A 16,243-nucleotide genomic window follows, 5' to 3' on the forward strand; every position below is an offset into this window, starting at 1 on the left:
TTTACAAAGCCGCCTGACAAAAATGCTAATAATCCTGCTCACAAGAGCAACAACAATACGTCACGTCACGCAACAGCTCTATGAATGACAATTTATTCAAATGTGGGGTAAAGGCTTTATTTTCAGAGGGTAACATTTGAAAGTTTACTAAAATTAATGATGATTTCGAGGCCCTCTATCTAACAGGAGGACATAAAAAGGCTAAAATGAACATTTCTAACGCATCAATTTTTTTCGATGTAATTCTCTTTTTTTTTCACTGCAGAATGTAAGGTGTAAGGGTAAATGCGCCAGTCTTAGCCTTGTATCAAACCAACTGTTGAGCTTGCTGCAAAGCAGAACCGATACGAAAATTTTAAAAAAAGCAAGTAAGCTCTTAACTCTGTACTTATTCATTTATTCATTAACTTTGGAAAGACTTGCCATAGGGGAAATCTTTTCAAAATCCCCAATCGAGAATCCTTCGCTGATTTAAGAATCACTTTATACACTGAAATGGTTTTTTATTATTGTCTAATTATCTACGAATTTCCAGGAATATCAATTGTAATTAGGGTAGAATACTTTTACAGGCATTATCTTATATCAGGCTCCTGCTTATATCCATAGCTTCATTCTGTAATATCGCCTACTCTGGATACTTGGATCCGGATACGCAGTGGCGGATGTATAAGTATATTTCTGGGTGGATACGCAGATACGCAGTGCCTAATGTATATTTCGGAGTAGATACTTGGATACGCAGTCACTCATGTTAATATTTTTCTGAGTGGATACGCAGTGGCTCATGTAAGTATATTTCTGGGTGGATAAGGTAAATGATCTAATAAATGCTCGGGCGTCTATTAAATTTTAGGGGTCCAGGAGGGGAGCGTTCAATAGATATGAGGCGTTTATTTCACTTTAACTGTAACAGTGTCAACAAAACAAGTAAGACAAGTAGATTGCTCGCGGAGTACGATAAAAAACAGAGTGTGTGCGTAGAAGACAAATCTATTCTGCGCTATTGCAAAACCTGGAGATATCGTTCATAGTTCGATATCGATGTCTTCATCGCTATCGATGCCATGTTGGCATCGTTGGCCTCTTCGATATCCGGTTCTAGCAAGAAACTTAATAAATTGCATTACGTGATTTTACCCTGTGAAGGGGGCGTCTATTAGACACGGGGCGTTTATAAGAGGGGGCGTCTAATACAAACTTTACACCTCAAGGGGGCATTTATTAGACTGAGATAAGGCGTTTATTTGACAGTGGGCGTTTATTAGTTCATATACGGTACGCGGATAGGCAGTGTCGAGCAGTGGCTCATGTTAGTATGTCCTTGGGAGGATACTCACATACGCAGTCGCCCATGTAAGTATTTTTCTGAGTGGATACAAAGATACGGAGTCGGTCATGCCAGCATTTTCCTGAGTGGATACGCGGATACGCCGAGTCGCTTTTGCTACATCTTTAGCTACACCAAACACATTTGCTACGTCATTTGCTACACCACACACATTTGCTGCGTCAAAGTTGCTACACAAAACACATTTGCTACATCATTTACTATACCAAACATACTTGCTACGGCATTTGCTACACCAAACACACTTGCTATGCCATTTGCAACACCAAACACATTTGCTACGCCATTTGCTACACGTCATTTGCTACACCAAACAGATTGTATGTCATTTCCCTACACCAAACACATTTGCTACGCCATTTCCTACACCAAACACAACTTGTACGCCATTTGCTACTCCATACACAATTGTTACGTCATTTGCTACACTTAAAACATTTGCTACGTCATTTGCTACACTATAAACACATTTGATACGCCATTTGCTACACCGAACACATTTGTTACGTCATTTGCTACACCAAACACATTTACTACGACATTTGCTAAACCAAACACATTTGCTACGTCTTTTGCTACACCAAACACATTTGCTACGACATTTGCTACACCAAACACATTTGCTACGCTTTTTGCTACACCAAAAACTTTTGCCCCGTCATTTGCTACACCAAACACATTTGCTACGTCATTTGCTACACCAAACACATTTGCTACACTATCAACACATTTGCTACACCGAGCACATTTGTTACGTCATTTGCTACACCAAACACATTTACTACGCGTTGAGCTACACCAAACACATTTGCTGCGACATTTGCTACACCAAACACATTTACTACGCCTTTTGCTACACCAAAGAAATTTACCCCGTCATTTGCTACACTAAACACATTTGATACGCCATTTGATACGTCATTTCCTACACCAAACACATTCGCTACGCCTTTTCCTACACCAAACACATTTACTCCGCCATTTGCTACACCAAACATTTGCCCCGTTATTTGCTACACCAAACACATTTGCTATGCCATTTGCTACACCAAACACATTCCCTACGCCTTTTGCGATACCAAACACATGTGCTACCTAATTTGCAACACCAAACACATATGTTACGCCATTTGCTACACTAAACACATTTGCTACCCCATTTGCTACACCAAACACATTTGCTACGTCATTTGCTACACCAACCACATTTGCTACGTCATTTGCAACACCAAACACATTTGCTACCTCATTTGCAACACCAAACAAATATGCTACGCCTTTTGCTACACTAAACACATTGGCTACGTCATTTGCTACACCAAACACACTTGCTAAGTCATTTGCTACACCAAACACATTTGCTACGTCATTTGCTACACCAAACACATTTGCTACGTCATTTGCTGCACTAAACACACTTGCTACTACATTTGCTACAACAAACACATTTGCTTCTGCATTTGCTAAACCACACACACTTGCTACGCCATTTGCTACACCAAACATATTTGCTACTTCATTTGCTACACCAAACACACTTGCTACTTCATTTGCTACACTAAAAAGACTTGCTAAGTCATTTGCTACACCAAACACATTTGCTACTACATTTGCTACACCAAACACACTTGCTACGCCATTTGCCACACCAAACACATTTGCTACGTCATTTGCTACACCAAACACATTTGCTACTACCTTTGCTACACCAAACACATTTGCTACTACATTTGCTACACCAAACACATTTGCTACTACATTTCCTACACCAAACACATTTGCTTCTACATTTCCTCCACCGAAGACATTTGCTACGTCATTTGCTACACCAAACACATTTGCTACTACATTTGCTACACTAAACACATTTGCTACTACATTTGCTACACCAAACACATTTGCTACTACATTTCCTACACCAAACACATTTGCTTCTACATTTCCTCCACCGAAGACATTTGCTACGTCATTTGCTACACCAAACACATTTGCTACTACATTTCCTACACCAAACACATTTGCTTCTACATTTGCTACACCGAACACATCTGCTACTACATTTCCTACACCAAACACATTTGCTTCTACATTTGCCACACCGAACACATTTGCTACGTAATTTGCTACACTAAACACACTTGCTACTACATTTGCTACACCAAACACATTTGCTACTACATTTCCTACACCAAACACATTTGCTTCTACATTTGCTACACCGAACACATCTGCTACTACATTTCCTACACCAAACACATTTGCTTCTACATTTGCTACACCGAACACATTTGCTACGTAATTTGCTACACTAAACACACTTGCTACTACATTTGCTACACCAAACACACTTGCTACTACATTTGCTACACCAAACACATTTGCTACTACATTTGCTACACCAAACACATTTGCTACTACATTTCCTACACCAAACACATTTGCTACTACATTTCCTACACCAAACACATTTGCTTCTACATTTCCTCCACCGAAGACATTTGCTACGTCATTTGCTACACCAAACACATTTGCTACTACATTTCCTACACCAAACACATTTGCTTCTACATTTGCTACACCGAACACATCTGCTACTACATTTCCTACACCAAACACATTTGCTTCTACATTTGCTACACCGAACACATTTGCTACGTAATTTGCTACACTAAACACACTTGCTACTACATTTGCTACACCAAACACATTTGCTACGTCATTTGCTACACCAAACACACTTGCTACGCCATTTGCTACACCAAACACATTTGCTACGTCATTTGCTACACCGAACACATTTGCTACTACCTTTGCTACACCAAACACACTTGCTACGTCATTTGCTACACCAAACACACTTGCTACGTCATTTGCTACACCAAACACACTTGCTACGCCATTTGCTACACCAAACACATTTGCTACTACCTTTGCTACACCAAACACATTTGCTACGTCATTTGCTACACCAAACACACTTGCTACTACATTTGCTACACCAAACACATTTGCTACGTCATTTGCTACACCAAACACACTTGCTACTACATTTGCTACACCAAACACACTTGCTACGTCATTTGCTACACCAAACACATTTGCTACTACCTTTGCTACACCAAACACACTTGCTACGTCATTTGCTACACCAAACACACTTGCTACTACATTTGCTACACCAAACACATTTGCTACTACATTTGCTACACCAAACACATTTGCTACGTCATTTGCTACACCAAACACATTTGCTACTACATTTGCTACACCAAACACATTTGCTACTACATTTGCTACACCAAACACATTTGCTACTACATTTGCTACACCAAACACATTTGCTACTACATTTCCTACACCAAACACATTTGCTTCTACATTTGCTACACCGAACACATTTGCTACGTAATTTGCTACACTAAACACACTTGCTACTACATTTGCTACAACAAACACATTTGCTACTGCATTTGCTACACCACTCACACTAGCTACGCCATTTGCTACACCAAACATATTTGCTACGTGATTTCCTACACTAACCACACTTGCTACGTCATTTGCTACACCAAACACATTTGCTACTTCATTTGCTACACCAAACACACTTGCTACTTCATTTGCTACACTAAAAAGACTTGCTACGTCATTTGCTACACCAAACACATTAGCTACTACATTTGCTACACCAAACACATTTGCTACGTCATTTGCTACACCAAACACACTTGCTACTACATTTGCTACACCAAACACATTTGCTACGTCATTTGCTACACCAAAGACACTTGCTACTACATTTGCTACACCAAACACACTTGCCACTACATTTGCTACACCAAACACATTTGCTACTACATTTGCTACACCAAACACATTTGCTACGTCATTTGCTACACTAAACACACTTGCTACTACATTTGCTACACCAAACACATTTGCTACGTCATTTGCTACACCAAAGACACTTGCTACTACATTTGCTACACCAAACACATTTGCCACTACATTTGCTACACCAAACACATTTGCTACTACATTTGCTACACCAAACACATTTGCTATGTCATTTGCTACACCAAACACATTTGCTACTACATTTGCTAAACCAAATACACTTGCTACGCCATTTGCTACACCAAACACATTTGCTACGTCATTTGCTACACCAAAGACACTTGCTACTACATTTGCTACACCAAACACATTTGCTACTACCTTTGCTACACCAAACACACTTGCTACGTCATTTGCTACACCAAACACACTTGCTACGTCATTTGCTACACCAAACACACTTGCTACTACATTTATTACACTAAACACATTTTCTACTACATTTGCTACACCGAACACATTTCGTACGTCATTTGCTACACCAAACACATTTGCTACTACATTTCCTACACCAAACACATTTGCTTCTACATTTGCTACACCGAACACATTTGCTACTACATTTCCTACACTTAACACATTTGCTTCTACATTTGCTACACCGAACACAATTGCTACGTAATTTGCTACACTAATCACACTTGCTACTACATTTGCTACACCAATCACATTTGCTACTACATTTGCTACACCAAACACATTTGCTACTACATTTGCTACACCAAACACATTTGCTACTACATTTGCTACACCAAACACACTTGCTACGTCATTTGCTACACCAAACACATTTGCTACTACATTTGCTACACCAAACACACTTGCTACGTCATTTGCTACACCAAACACATTTGCTACTACATTTGCTACACCAAACACACTTGCTACGTCATTTGCTACACCAAACACATTTGCTACTACATTTGCTACACCAAACACACTTGCTACGTCATTTGCTAAACCAAACACACTTGCTACTACATTTGCTACACTAAACACATTTTCTACTACATTTGCTACACCTAACACATTTGCTACTATATTTGCTACACCAAACACATTTGCTACGTAATTTGCTACACTAAACACACTTGCTACTACATTTGCTACACCAAACACACTTGCTACTTCATTTGCTACACTAAAAAGACTTCCTACGTCATTTGCTACACCAAACGCATTAGCTACTACATTTGCTACACCAAACACATTTGCTACTACATTTGCTACACCAAACACATTTGCTACTACATTTGCTACACCAAACACATTTGCTACTACATTTGCTACACCAAACACACTTGCTTCTACATTTGCTACACCAAACACATTTGCTACTACATTTGCTACACCAAACACATTTGCTACTACATTTGCTACACCAAACACATTTGCTTCTACATTTGCTACACCAAACACATTTGCTACTACATTTGCTACACCAAACACATTTGCTTCTACATTTGCTACACCAAACACATTTGCTACTACATTTGCTACACCAAACACATTTGCTACTACATTTGCTACACCAAACACATTTGCTACTACATTTGCTACACCAAACACATTTGCTACTACATTTGCTACACCAAACACATTTGCTACTACATTTGCTACACCAAACACTTTTGCTACGTCATTTGCAACATCAAACACACTTTCTACGTCATTTGCTACACCAAACGCACTTGCTACGTCATTTGCTACACCAAACACATTGGCTACGTCATTTGCTACACCAAACACACTTGCTACTACATTTGCTACACCAAACACATTTCCTACTACATTTGCTACACCAAACACACTTACTACTACTATGTGGTTACGCAGTCACTCATGTTAGTATTATTCAGGGTGGATACGCAGTCATTCTATGTGGTTACGCAGTCACTCATGTAAGTATTTTTCAGAGTGGATACGCAGTCATTCTATGTGGTTACGTAGTCACTCATGTTAGTATTTTTCAGAGTGGATACGCAGTCACTCATGTTAGTATTATTCAGAGTGGATACGCAGTCATTCTATGTGGGTACGCAGTCACTCATGTTAGTATTATTCAGAGTGGATACGCAGTCACTCATGTTAGTATTATTCAGAGTGGATACGCAGTCATTCTATGTGGGTACGCAGTCACTCATGTTAGTATTTTTCAGAGTGGCTACGCAGTCACTCATGTTAGTATTATTCAGAGTGGATACGCAGTCACTCATGTTAGTATTTTTCAGAGTGGATACGCACTCATTCTATGTGGATACGCAGTGACTCATGTTAGTATTTTTCAGAGTGGATACGCACTCATTCTATGTGGATACGCAGTGACTCATGTTAGTATTTTTTAGAGTGGATACGCACTCATTCTATGTGGGTACGCAGTGACTCATGTTAGTATTTTTCAGAGTGGATACGCACTCATTCTATGTGGATACGCAGTGACTCATGTTAGTATTTTTCAGAGTGGATACGCACTCATTCTATGTGGATACGCAGTCACTCATGTTAGTATTTTTCAGAGTGGATACGCAGTCACTCATGTTAGTATTATTCAGAGTGGATACGCAGTCATTCTATGTGGGTACGCAGTCACTCATGTTAGTATTATTCAGAGAGGATACGCAGTCACTCATGTTGGTATTATTCAGAGTGGATACGCAGTCACTCATGTTGGTATTTTTCAGAGTGGATACGCAGTCACTCATGTTAGTATTATTCAGAGTGGATACGCAGTCACTCATGTTGGTATTATTCAGAGTGGATACGCAGTCACTCATGTTGGTATTATTCAGAGTGGATACGCAGTCACTCATGTTAGTATTATTCAGAGTGGATACGCAGTCACTCATGTTAGTACTTTTCAGAGTGGATACGCGGTCGCTCAGGTTAGTATTATTCAGAGTGGATACGCAGTCACTCAGGTTAGTATTATTCAGAGTGGATACGCAGTGATTCTATGTGGATACGCAGTGACTCATGTTGGTATTTTTCAGAGTGGATACGCAGTCACTCAGGTTAGTATTATTCAGAGTGGATACGCAGTGATTCTATGTGGATACGCAGTGACTCATGTTGGTATTTTTCAGAGTGGATACGCAGTCACTCAGGTTAGTATTATTCAGAGTGGATACGCAGTGATTCTATGTGGATACGCAGTGACTCATGTTGGTATTTTTCAGAGTGGATACGCAGTCACTCAGGTTAGTATTTTTCAGAGTGGATACGCAGTCACTCAGGTTAGTATTTTTCAGAGTGGATACGCAGTCACTCAGGTTAGTATTATTCAGAGTGGATACGCAGTGATTCTATGTGGATACGCAGTCGCTCATGTTAGTATTTTTCTGGGTGGATACGCAGTCGATCATGTTAGTAATTTTCTGGGTGGATACGCTGTCGCTCATGTTAGTATTTTGTGAGTGGATACGCAGTCGCTTATGTTAGTATTTTCCTGAGTGGATACGCAGTCGCTCATGTTAGTATTTTATTGAGTGGACACGCAGTCGCTCATGTTAGTATTTTATTGAGTTGACACGCAGTCGCTAATGTTAGTATTTTTCAGAGTGGATACGCAGTCAGTCATGTTAGTATTTTTCAGAGTGGATACGCAGTCAGTCATGTTAGTATTTTTCAGAGTGGATACGCAGTCAGTCATGTTGGTATTTTCTGGATGGATACGCAGTCGCTCATGCTAGTATTTTTCTGAGTGGATACGCAGTCGCTCATGTTAGTATTTTTCTGAGTGGATACGCAGTCGCTCATGTTAGTATTATTCAGGGTGGATACGCAGTCACTCATGTTGGTATTTTCTGGGTGGATACCCAGTGGCTCATGTTAGTATTTTCTGGGTGGATACGCAGTCAGTCATGTTAGTATTTTTCTGAGTGGATACGCAGTCGCTCATGATAGTATTTTTCTGGGTGGAAACGCAGTTGCTGTTAGTATTTTCTGGGTGAATACGCAGTCGCCTATGTTAGTGTTTTTTGAGTAAATACGCCGTAACTCATGTTAGTATTTTTCTGCGTGGATACGCAGTCGCTCATGTTAGTATTTTCTGGGTGGATACGCAGTCAGTCATGTTAGTATTTTTCTGAGTGGATACGCAGTCGCTCATGTTAGTATTTTTCTGAGTGGATACGCAGTCGCTCATGTTAGTATTATTCAGGGTGGATACGCAGTCACTCATGTTGGTATTTTATGGGTGGATACCCAGTGGCTCATGTTAGTATTTTCTGGGTGGATACGCAGTCAGTCATGTTAGTATTTTTCTGAGTGGATACGCAGTCGCTCATGTTAGTATTTTTCTGAGTGGATACGCAGTCGCTCATGTTAGTATTTTCTGGGTGAATAGGCAGTTGCTTATGTTAGTGTTTTTCTAAGTGGATATGCAGTCGCTCATGTTAGTATTTTTCCTTATGGATACGCAGTCGCTCATGTTAGTATATTCCAGGGTAAAAATACGCAGTCGCTCATGTGAGTATTTTCTGGGTGAATAAGCAGTCGCTTATGTTAGTGTTTTTCTAAGTGGATATGCAGTCGCTCATGTTAGTATTTTTCTGGGTGGATTCGCAGTCACTCAGGTTAGTATTATTCAGAGTGGATACGCAGTCATTCTATGTGGATACGCAGTGACTCATGTTGGTATTTTTCAGAGTGGATACGCAGTCACTCAGGTTAGTATTATTCAGAGTGGATACGCAGTCATTCTATGTGGATACGCAGTGACTCATGTTGGTATTTTTCAGAGTGGATACGCAGTCACTCAGGTTAGTATTTTTCAGAGTGGATACGCGGTCACTCAGGTTAGTATTTTTCAGAGTGGATACGCAGTCACTCAGGTTAGTATTATTCAGAGTGGATACGCAGTGATTCTATGTGGATACGCAGTCGCTCATGTTAGTATTTTTCTGGGTGGATACGCAGTCGATCATGTTAGTAATTTTCTGGGTGGATACGCTGTCGCTCATGTTAGTATTTTGTGAGTGGATACGCAGTCGCTTATGTTAGTATTTTCCTGAGTGGATACGCAGTCGCTCATGTTAGTATTTTATTGAGTGGATACGCAGTCGCTCATGTTAGTATTTTATTGAGTTGACACGCAGTCGCTAATGTTAGTATTTTTCAGAGTGGATACGCAGTCAGTCATGTTAGTATTTTTCAGAGTGGATACGCAGTCGCTCATGTTAGTATTTTTCTGAGTGGATACGCAGTCGCTCATGCTAGTATTTTTCTGAGTGGATACGCAGTCGCTCATGTTAGATTTTTTCTGAGTGGATACGCAGTCGCTCATGTTAGTATTATTCAGGGTGGATACGCAGTCACTCATGTTGGTATTTTCTGGGTGGATACCCAGTGGCTCATGTTAGTATTTTCTGGGTGGATACGCAGTCAGTCATGTTAGTATTTTTCTGAGTGGATACGCAGTCGCTCATGATAGTATTTTTCTGGGTGGAAACGCAGTTGCTGTTAGTATTTTCTGGGTGAATACGCAGTCGCCTATGTTAGTGTTTTTTGAGTAAATACGCCGTCGCTCATGTTAGTATTTTTCTGCGTGGATACGCAGTCGCTCATGTTAGTATTTTTCTGAGTGGATACGCAGTCGCTCATGTTAGTATTTTTCTGAGTGGATACGCAGTCGCTCATGTTAGTATTATTCAGGGTGGATACGCAGTCACTCATGTTGGTATTTTATGGGTGGATACCCAGTGGCTCATGTTAGTATTTTCTGGGTGGATACGCAGTCAGTCATGTTAGTATTTTTCTGAGTGGATACGCAGTCGCTCATGTTAGTATTTTTCTGAGTGGATACGCAGTCGCTCATGTTAGTATTTTCTGGGTGAATAGGCAGTTGCTTATGTTAGTGTTTTTCTAAGTGGATATGCAGTCGCTCATGTTAGTATTTTTCCTTATGGATACGCAGTCGCTCATGTTAGTATATTCCAGGGTAAAAATACGCAGTCGCTCATGTGAGTATTTTCTGGGTGAATACGCAGTCGCTTATGTTAGTGTTTTTCTAAGTGGATACGCAGTCGCTCATGTTAGTATTTTTCTGGGTGGATTCGCAGTCGCTCATGTTAGTATTTTTCTGGGTGGATACGCAGTCGCTCATGTTAGTATTTTTCTGAGTGGATACGCTGTCGCTCATGTTAGTGTTTTTCTGGGTGGATACGCAGTCGCTCATGTTGGTATTTTCTGGGTGGATACGCAGTTGCTGTTAGTATTTTCTGGGTGAATACGCAGTCGCTTATGTTAGTGTTTTTCTGAGTGGATACGCAGTCGCTCGTGTTAGTATTTTTCTGGGTGGAAACGCAGTTGCTGTTAGTATTTTCTGGGTGAATACGCAGTCGCTCATGTTAGTATTTTCTGGGTGGATACGCAGTCACTCATGTAAGTATTATTCAGGGTGGATACGCAGTCGCTCATGTTAGTGTTTTTCTGAGTTGATACGCAGTCGCTCGTGTTAGTATTTTTCTGGGTGGAAACGCAGTTGCTGCTAGTATTTTCTGGGTGAATACGCAGTCGCTCATGTTAGTATTTTCTGGGTGGATACGCAGTCACTCATGTAAGTATTATTCAGGGTGGATACGCAGTCGCTCATGTTAGTGTTTTTCTGAGTTGATACGCAGTCGCTCGTGTTAGTATTTTTCTGGGTGGAAACGCAGTTGCTGTTAGTATTTTCTGGGTGAATACGCAGTCGCTTATGTTAGTGTTTTACTGGGTGGAAACGCAGTCGCTCATGTTAGTATTTTCTGGGTGGATACGCAGTCACTCATGTTAGTATTATTCAGGGTGGATACGCCGTCGCTCATGTTAGTGTTTTTCTAAGTGGATACGCAGTCGCTCGTGTTAGTATTTTTCTGGGTGGATACGCAGTTGCTGTTAGTATTTTCTGGGTGAATACGCAGTCGCTTATGTTAGTGTTTTACTGGGTGGAAACGCAGTCGCTCATGTTAGTATTTTTCTGAGTGGATACGCAGTCGCTCATGTTAGTATTTTCTGGGTGAATAGGCAGTTGCTTATGTTAGTGTTTTTCTAAGTGGATATGCAGTCGCTCATGTTAGTATTTTTCCTTATGGATACGCAGTCGCTCATGTTAGTATATTCCAGGGTAAAAATACGCAGTCGCTCATGTGAGTATTTTCTGGGTGAATAAGCAGTCGCTTATGTTAGTGTTTTTCTAAGTGGATATGCAGTCGCTCATGTTAGTATTTTTCTGGGTGGATTCGCAGTCACTCAGGTTAGTATTATTCAGAGTGGATACGCAGTCATTCTATGTGGATACGCAGTGACTCATGTTGGTATTTTTCAGAGTGGATACGCAGTCACTCAGGTTAGTATTATTCAGAGTGGATACGCAGTCATTCTATGTGGATACGCAGTGACTCATGTTGGTATTTTTCAGAGTGGATACGCAGTCACTCAGGTTAGTATTTTTCAGAGTGGATACGCGGTCACTCAGGTTAGTATTTTTCAGAGTGGATACGCAGTCACTCAGGTTAGTATTATTCAGAGTGGATACGCAGTGATTCTATGTGGATACGCAGTCGCTCATGTTAGTATTTTTCTGGGTGGATACGCAGTCGATCATGTTAGTAATTTTCTGGGTGGATACGCTGTCGCTCATGTTAGTATTTTGTGAGTGGATACGCAGTCGCTTATGTTAGTATTTTCCTGAGTGGATACGCAGTCGCTCATGTTAGTATTTTATTGAGTGGACACGCAGTCGCTCATGTTAGTATTTTATTGAGTTGACACGCAGTCGCTAATGTTAGTATTTTTCAGAGTGGATACGCAGTCAGTCATGTTAGTATTTTTCAGAGTGGATACGCAGTCGCTCATGTTAGTATTTTTCTGAGTGGATACGCAGTCGCTCATGCTAGTATTTTTCTGAGTGGATACGCAGTCGCTCATGTTAGTATTTTTCTGAGTGGATACGCAGTCGCTCATGTTAGTATTATTCAGGGTGGATACGCAGTCACTCATGTTGGTATTTTCTGGGTGGATACCCAGTGGCTCATGTTAGTATTTTCTGGGTGGATACGCAGTCAGTCATGTTAGTATTTTTCTGAGTGGATACGCAGTCGCTCATGATAGTATTTTTCTGGGTGGAAACGCAGTTGCTGTTAGTATTTTCTGGGTGAATACGCAGTCGCCTATGTTAGTGTTTTTTGAGTAAATACGCCGTCGCTCATGTTAGTATTTTTCTGCGTGGATACGCAGTCGCTCATGTTAGTATTTTTCTGAGTGGATACGCAGTCGCTCATGTTAGTATTTTTCTGAGTGGATACGCAGTCGCTCATGTTAGTATTATTCAGGGTGGATACGCAGTCACTCATGTTGGTATTTTATGGGTGGATACCCAGTGGCTCATGTTAGTATTTTCTGGGTGGATACGCAGTCAGTCATGTTAGTATTTTTCTGAGTGGATACGCAGTCGCTCATGTTAGTATTTTTCTGAGTGGATACGCAGTCGCTCATGTTAGTATTTTCTGGGTGAATAGGCAGTCGCTTATGTTAGTGTTTTACTGGGTGGAAACGCAGTCGCTCATGTTAGTATTTTCTGGGTGGATACGCAGTCACTCATGTTAGTATTATTCAGGGTGGATACGCCGTCGCTCATGTTAGTGTTTTTCTGGGTGGATACGCAGTCGCTCATGTTGGTATTTTCTGGGTGGATACGCAGTCACTCATGTTAGTATTTTCTGGGTTGATACGCTGTCGCTCATGTTAGTATTTTCTGGGTTGATACGCTGTCGCTCATGTTGGTATTTTCTGGGTGGATACGCAGTTGCTGTTAGTATTTTCTGGGTGAATACGCAGTCGCTCATGTTAGTATTTTCTGGGTGGATACGCAGTCACTCATGTTGGTATTTTCTGAGTGGATACGCAGTTGCTGTTAGTATTTTTTGGGTGAATACGCAGTCGCTCATGTTAGTATTTTTTTGGGTGGAGACGCAGTCCCTCATGTTGGTATTTTCTGGGTGAATACGCAGTCGCTCATGTTAGTATTTTTTCTGGGTGGACACGCAGTCGCTCATGTTAGTATTTTCTAGGTGAAGACACAGTCGCTCATGTTAGTATTTTTCTGGGTGGATACGCAGTCGCTCATGTTAGTATTTTTCTGGGTGGATACGCAGTCGCTCATGTTAGTATTTTTCTGGGTGGATACGCTGTCGCTCATGTTAGTATTTTCTGTGTGGATACGCAGTCGCTCATGTTAGTATTTTCTGAGTGGATACGCAGTCGCTCATGTTAGTATTTTCTGGGTGGATACGCAGTCACTCATGTTAGTATTTTCTGGGTGGATACGCAGTTGCTGTTAGTATTTTCTGGGTGGATACGCAGTCGCTCATGTTAGTATATATTGGGTGGATACGCAGTCACTCATGTTGGTATTTTCTGGGTGGATACGCAGTTGCTGTTACAATTTTCTGGTTGGATACGCAGTCACTTATGTTGGTTTTTTCTAGGTGGATACGCAGTTGCAGTTAGTATTTTCTGGGTGGATATGCAGTCGCTAATGTTGGTATTTTCTGGGTGAATACGCAGTCGCTCATGTTAGTATTTTTCTGGGTGGATACGCAGTCGCTCATGTTAGTATTTTCTAGGTGAATACACAGTCGCTCATGTTAGTATTTTTCTGGTTGGTGACGCTGTCGCTCATGTTAGTATTTTCTGTGTGGATACGCAGTCGCTCATGTTAGTATTTTCTGAGTGGATACGCAGTCGCTCATGTTAGTATTTTCTGGGTGGATACGCAGTCACTCATGTTAGTATTTTCTGGGTGGATACGCAGTTGCTGTTAGTATTTTCTGGGTGGATACGCAGTCGCTCATGTTAGTATATATTGGGTGGATACGCAGTCACTCATGTTGGTATTTTCTGGGTGGATACGCAGTTGCTGTTACAATTTTCTGGTTGGATACGCAGTCACTTATGTTGGTTTTTTCTAGGTGGATACGCAGTTGCAGTTAGTATTTTCTGGGTGGATATGCAGTCGCTAATGTTGGTATTTTCTGGGTGAATACGCAGTCGCTCATGTTAGTATTTTTCTGGGTGGATACGCAGTCGCTCATGTTAGTATTTTCTAGGTGAATACACAGTCGCTCATGTTAGTATTTTTCTGGTTGGTGACGCAGTCGCTCATGTTAGTATTTTCTGGGTGGATACGATGTCGCTCATGTTAGTATTTTTCTGGCTGAATACGCAGTCGCTCATGTTAGTATTTTTCTGGGTGGAGACGCCGTCGCTCATGTTAGTATTTTCTGGGTTGATACGCTGTCGCTCATGTTAGTATTTTTCTGGGTGGATACGCAGTCGCTCATGTTGGTATTTTCTGGGTGGATACGCTGTCGCTCATGTTGGTATTTTCTGGGTGGATACGCAGTCACTCATGTTGGTATTTTCTGGGTGAATACAGAGTCACTCATGTTGGTACTTTCTGGGTGGATACACAGTCACTCATGTTGGTATTTTCTGGGTGGATACGCTGTCCCTCATGTGGGTATTTTCTGGGTGGATACGCAGTCGCTTATGTTAGTGTTTTTCTGGGTGGATACGCAGTCACTCATGTTGCTATTTTCTGGGTGGATACGCAGTTGCTGTTAGTATTTTCTGGGTGGATACGCAGTCTCTCATGTTAGTATATTCTGGGTGGATACGCAGTCACTCATGTTGGTATTTTCTGGGTGGATACGCAGTTGCTGTTACAATTTTCTGGTTTGATACGCAGTCACTTATGTTGGTTTTTTCTAGGTCGATACGCAGTTGCAGTTAGTATTTTCTGGGTGGATATGCAGTCGCTCATGTTGGTATTTTCTGGGTGAATACGCAGTCGCTCATGTTAGTATTTTTCTGGGTGGATACGCAGTCGCTCATGTTAGTATTTTCTAGGTGAATACACAGTCGCTCATGTTAGTATTTTTCTGGTTGGTGACGCAGTCGCTCATGTTAGTATTTTCTGGGTGGATACGATGTCGCTCATGTTAGTATTTTTCTGGC

Source organism: Oculina patagonica, chromosome 5 (assembly GCF_052425735.1).
Source record: "Oculina patagonica isolate OP01 chromosome 5, crgOcupat, whole genome shotgun sequence".
Classification (NCBI taxonomy): Eukaryota; Metazoa; Cnidaria; class Anthozoa; order Scleractinia; family Oculinidae; genus Oculina; species Oculina patagonica.